Consider the following 7,051-nt stretch of genomic DNA (forward strand, 5'->3'; position numbering starts at 1 on the left):
AGAAAAAAAGAAAACAAATAGCCCGAGGCCGGGGGACTCCCATTTTTGCAGGTCTTTCAGTCCGAGTGTATCAAAAAGGCAACTGGGTTAAGGCAGCGGAAGCTTGTGATTGGCTGCGCAGTGGTGCCCAAAGTCGGGGAGGACAGAGATACACCTAACCCTAACCTCAGTAAAACTAACGCTGGTGAATACTAACCTGGTGAAATGCTAACCTGCCAACGCTGGTGAATGCTAACCTGGTGAATGCTAACCTGGTCGGACCAACGGGAGGTCGTCTCCACCTTAACCGAGGTGCTTTTTTGATACACTCAGACTGAAAGACCTGCAAAAAAGGACTCCCCTGAGTCCAGACCAGTGTTTCTCAAACTTTTAAATGTCAAGGTCTTCTCTTAACTCTGACAGTGTCAGAGTTAAGGCTTTATCATAGTCCAAGGTGAAGGGTGATCACCTCAACTTTTAGGTGATAAGTTATCAGCTAAAATTGAGATAACAAGTGGAGTCCATCATAGTCGCGGTGAAGTCCTATCACCGTGACTATGACTATGACCAGGGGGCGCACACTGATTGGTCTAGATCGACCAATCAGTGAACGGGGTGATGGGGAGATGTCTGAAGGTAAAATCAGAGAGAGATGTCTAGGTTCGCCGTGATAGCCCTTCACCGTGGCGAATGACGTAATGTTGTAGTTTTCTGACTTTAAAAGACTACACCGCGATGATGGCTTATCACCCCAGACTGTACTATGGTAGGGCCTTTACAGACTTGTAGTTCCCAATTTAGAGCCCTCTAAAGCCCCTATCAGAGTGTAGTCCGCGGTGATGGTTTATCACCGTGGTCTTTTTAAGTCAGAAAACTACAACATTACGTCATTACCTGCGGTGAAGAGCCTATAGAGAGACTAGAAGAAGGGGTGAAATTTGGCTTCATGCGCTGGGTGAGCAACTCAATACAAGTGGAGGGGCGGGGATATCTGGTGCGTGGTGCCCTCTCATTTTTTCTTTCGGAAAGGGAGGTGTCCTATGTATATTAGACATCGTCATGAACTTCTGGACTTTTTTTTAGATGTCCACACCTGATAGTCTGCGCTGTCTTTTTCAGGATCGGAAAGCCTGTTTGGAACGGCAGTTTTATTTGGTTGTCGGAAGTATAGCATGTGCCGACCTTTAATACATCCCTGTTACTACTGGGAGTGTTTGGGTCCAATGTAGGGGTGGGACGATATGAAAATTTCATATCACGATTATTTTGACCAAAGAAATTGTGATTTACGATATTATCGCGATAATCAAAATATCTCCAACATCCATTATCCTGGTGAACATTTGCCTTTGGAACATTCGGATATATGCAGCTCGGCAAATAAAAGGTGAATTGATCCCAGTGCATGACGGATGATGATTTCACGATAAACAAAAGGTTTTTATCGCGATAAAAATATCGATTATCGTCCCATCCCTAGTCCAATTGCTCTTTCTGAGCAAACCTTTCCCTAACGACAGGTTAATAGCAGGTCAACACCGCCCCTGAGGGCTCTATATATTTCAACGATGCTGAAACAGGACATAATCTGGGATATAATGGCGTAACATCATTTCAACATGTTACGCCACGATACATACAGCTTTTTACTTAAAGTCAGACTTCACACTGAGTGATCATGTCGTTCATCCTTCCCATGTCATCAGTGTGACAGTGAGACACACTTATAGATCGGATACTCTCCATTACTTTTTTTTTTTTTTTTTTATCCAACGATTTTGTAACACATAACCCGGTGTCAATTATCTAATCCTGGACGCTACACTCCCTCTGCCAACCTGGGGAGACAACAGACTGATCTCATGCTTCCTTCTATGCATGAGGAGTCCAAGACGCTTCTTTTCACCTGACGGGAGCGTTTCCCCGGTTGTACGTACAGTAGCGTGTGGAAGGAACACGTTATTCCAACCAGTTCCTTTGCCCTCCATCAGGCGCCCCCGCTGGCCAGGGGGAGGCAGAATAGAGACCTAGGAGACACGGGGAGAACATGCAAACTCCACATCTTAATCATCACTTATCTTATTCAATATCTAAACCAGCACAGTTAACGTAGCATCCTAACCCTTCTGCAGTACACTGGCAAGTCTCGTAACTGGCATGCTTTTCACATTCCTTGTTGACGAGCAGAGGGATAAGCGAGGGATAAGCGAGAAGCTGAAAACGCAGGGGTCATCACTATGTCCGTACCCGGACAAAATTGTATTTTTTACACACCATTATAATGTATGTATGTATGTATGTATGTATGACACTGATTTACTACACCACTATGGCATATTAGGAGTCCACTAATATAAGTGGTTCTCAAATATTATTTTGCATAGACACCCATAACTTTGAGTTACAGACCTGTTTTGGTAATTCAGGGCTAGCTCTGTTTCTGATATTGTCCACATATTTTGTATGTCCATGGAATTTTAACGAAGATGTCCACCACAAGCTAGCATGGCGATGACCCCTGCTCTATATTGACAGAAGAACGTTTGACAGAAGTCAACACTCGTATGAATGATAAACTTGTTTACCTGTCAACCATTAACCAATTCACATGAAAATGACTGTTAGCTCTGCTCCTTATAAAAAAGTTTTTATTCCGTCTGCTATGACCACCACTAGCTGAACATAACAGTATAACCAACTTTAAAGGTGCTGTAAGTGACATTTCTTTGTTAAAATAAGTGTTAAAGCAGCACTATGTAGGTTAAGTATCAGTGGCCACTTTGGACACAAATAACATGGCAGGACTTCATTACCCAAGAGTCTCTGCGAGCATGTCCGTCCAGGACGCGCTGTGATTGTCCATGTCTTCGCTTTGACAGGGCAGTTCTGCCTTGGTGCCGTGGAAAATGTCTCCCCTATACATATTAATTAGGGATGGGACGATATGAACATTTCGTTTACCATCAGAATATAGAGTCAGTCAGTCGGTCAGAGTGGCTTGCTGTAATGTAGCGCATCAGCCCACAGTACTTACCGCAAGACTTGCTACTCAACAGTACAAGTACTGAGTTCTGTACTCAAGTACAATTTTATATTATTTTTTTACTTGCGTATTTCCGATATTTTGTACTTTTTACCCCACTACAATTATTAAAACATAACCAACTAAGCCCTATTTTGTACTTCAGCCATTTGAAAATAGCCGATCTACAAGTTCGCATTGTGAGCTTGTAGACCTGCTATTTTCAAAATGTCTTTTTAATACATTTTGAACCCTGAAATGGGACTTTGTGCATAACGAGTACTTTTTACTTTTGGTATGTTACGTACAATCTGATGCCAAAACTTTTATATTTTTACTCAAGTAAAATGTGAATACAGAACTTTTACTTGTAACAAGAGTATTTCTATGCTGTGGTATTGGAACCTTTCAAACGATGTGAGTGCATCTTGCATCACTATTCATACACACTGCCTGAACTAGCGGTGCCCGAGATCGAACCCTTGATATTTGCGGTCCAAAGGCAAGCACTCTACTGAAAACTTGCTTTAACCAAACATTACTATCACTCACAGCACCTTTAAGTTACTGTAAGTGAGTGGTTGTGTTCTCAAACTGGGACAAGCATTGTGTAGATTATGATACCACATAATGTGCCATTATTGTTAAGCTATGAAACTGCCTGGATTATAGATAATATACCGAAGTAGCTGACGTCACTCGTTCAATCCCTGGGTCACCGTCCCGAAGTAATTTCTCCATGGAGATAGGGATGGGCGATACGGTGATAGATATCGTTGAGACGATACAATGTCTCCACGATATGCCTTTTCAGAGATATCGTATATATCATGATACAATACAATGCCTTATAAAACATCCTGTTGAATTGTTAATACAGAGATTCATTGCAGAATTCATTTAAACCTGCATTTGATGGTCTGTTACTCCCTTTTCTCATAGTTTTTGTTACTTTGTGGTGGTCTTACTGATAAGTAACTTGAAAAATAACCATAAATACATGATATCGCCCACCCCTACATGGAGAATAACATTGTGTCATCTTAGATTCGTCTCATATTTGGTCCAAGAATAAAGAAATTGTCCTGCGCTATTGTCCGGGAAGTGGCTCTGTATCGTAGACAGTCAGTCACTCATATTTGGCTAGAGTTTTCTCGCCTGTTACTCTCCGTTACGAGTTTATTTTTGTAACACAGTTCTTATATGACGCGATATTAAACAATCTTTGGGAATTCAGAATGGGGAAGGGAAAAGAAGTGGCCCAGGTAGGATGAGTAAATGACGTCAGACTTCAGTCCTCTATAGAACAACTGTACACTGTAATAACAGTCCTTGGTCTTTTAAGGTACTGGTCTAAACGTGCTAATACGCAGAGCACTAATCTTGAAAAGCCACAGTTTTGTGTAGCTGTAGACGAAGATTGTGTTCTCGTATAAATGTAAACAAAACGACAAAAAAAACAAGGACCCAATGCTGATAAACTGAGACTAGCTTTGAAGTTACTCACCTGTTTTGTTAATGAATAATACCTCAAGGATACGTTTGAAAAACGAAACAAACAGAAATTGTATATAACTTAACGTTGTTTTATTTTCCTTCTTTGTCAGTGCAGTGATGTCAAATCACTGAATATTTCTATTAAGAAAAGATTTTTTTTTGAATGACTTAGCGTATGTATGCATGCACACACACACGGTAAAATCAGTGCATTTATCCATTTGTAACTCTTGAGTGTGTACACATGGACCCGAGGGTTCATTTGGTTCTGGGGGCTTGCATGGGCGGGCTGGTGGGAGGCGAGAATAGATGATCCGCAACCTCGCAGTGAGCATGTGGATCTGCTATTTCTGGCATGTAAGCATCGTTGAGTTAAGCATTATCATCTCTACACCTGAATGTTGGCTTTCTTGCTGTATGCGGTCTGTGCTTTTTTATATATTTAAACACGTGGCATTCTTGTGCAGTGATTGTCAGTCCTTTAAATACCTGTTTCTATACACTTTTTAAAGCTCTTTTTGACCGTAAGAACTCAGTGGTTCGTGTTGTGGCGTGACAATGACGTTATTTCACACATTTTGGATTCCATTCAAAGATGAGGCTGACGGACCCAATTAGTTTGAAGAAAACAGTGTTTATTTCTCAGACGACAGTGGAAGAAATGAACAGCAGTGTTCATTTCTTCCACTAAAACAACGACGAAAAATGGTCGTCGACTCCTATTTTCAATGACGAAAAGTAAATAAAAAATAAGCTGACAAAAGATCTACACCGTGTTTCGCTGCGACGTGTTGTGAGCTTGTAGATCGGCTAATTTCAGCACTCAACCAAGAGTAAAATCAGCCATTACGAAGATGCTGGGTTATCCCTTCGTAGTCCAAAAGAGACGTACCCTTCTTGTCCTAGAGCAAGGGGGTCCGGGACCCCTAGGGGGTCCTCAGAGTTACTACAGGGGGTCCTCCAAATCTTTGTGATATAAACTTTTCTCCTCCTTTTTTATATTAACCACTTGAACCCTAGTCTACAAGCTTGTAGATCGGCTATTTTCAGCAAAGAGCTTTGGTGTAGAGGGGAAAAAGAGCAGACTAAGTACAGAGTGAAAGGTCAAGTTGTATAAGTATTAACGGTTCAAGTGGTTAAATATCTGAAAACACAAGCTTACATTAATCTAAAATACACTGACGATTGTGCTGTCAAACGATGACACTAAATGGAATCTAAAATGGAAATGGAATCGAAAAAAGGTTGTGGGGGTCCCTGCTTCATCTCTCTCTCAATTAAGGGGTCCTTGGCCTGAAAACGTTGAAGACCCATGTCCTACAGAGATCTTTCTTCTCATGCAAATACTTGAATTCTTTGTTTTTATATTACTGTCTGTGAGGTGGGTGGACACTGAAATCAGCAACAGTGTTGATGCCTTAATTTAACAAAAAAAAAGTGGATTTTAAGAGGTTTTTTGCTTGTGAGATTCTCTTGTGAATGATATTTAGCTTTGATCATTTCTGTATTTGAATCAGTAATAAATGGCTTCTCTCAGAACTGCCTGTTTGATGGGATATACCTGACTCCATAATACCGGTTACTAACGCTAACACTATACAATTATTTGTTCATGATGATTGCAAAAGATATTCCCAAATTTTTTAAAAAATCTAGATTTTAGCAGATATACAAGCTAAAATCTAGATTTTTTAAAAAATCTAGATTTTAGCAGATATACAAGCTCACAGCGTGGCACCAAGTGCCGCGCTGTGAGCTTGTAGATCTGCTATTTTTCAATAGTTAAAGCATTAAATAATTCTAGGCCTAAATGGCTTTAATACTTCAAAAAATTATAATAATAAAATAAACATATTTCTTTTAACCCATTAAAACCAGGAAAGCAACATTTTAGATTTCAGCTACCAGTGTGTACCGTATAAAAACGGATGGGTTGAAAATAACCCGATCTGGGTTGTATTATAACCCACCCCTGAGTAACTATTGGACCTACCCAACAGTAGTAAATCTTACACAGAAAAATGGGTAGGTCCTTTCTACCCAACACGTAGTAAGATAGTCTACCACATCCTGGGTAGAATTTTTTACTCAGCTCTGGGTCAACCACTATTATTTAGTATATATTTTACCCACATGTGGGTAGAATATTTTACTCATCGTAAATGACCATGCTAATATTATTTGACATTAACATAAGATACGATTTGTTTCAGGGTTTTTTTTCTCAGATAATTTGTTCCAAGTATAGCAATATCAACATAAAGGTACATAATTGTAAATATATGCAACAATGCTGAAAAGCTATAAGTAGATCAACATAATAATCTCAAATGTATCATGAGTTCTTCTCTTTCAGAACAGTAGGGGGAGGGAGCTCAATCATAAGCTAGCAGCCTAGCAGTTACGGTTAGGGTTTTGGCTCAAATACTGACAAATGAAATTCTGACATATGACAGTCAGCTTGCCAAGGCAGACACATGGAGATGATACATTTAGCATTTTTAGCTACCAAAAGCTTAGAAATATCCCTGAAAACCTAGAGAAATGCTTTTC

This window comes from Nannobrachium achirus (assembly GCF_963921795.1).
Source record: "Nannobrachium achirus genome assembly, chromosome: 15".
NCBI classification, from domain to species: Eukaryota; Metazoa; Chordata; class Actinopteri; order Myctophiformes; family Myctophidae; genus Nannobrachium; species Nannobrachium achirus.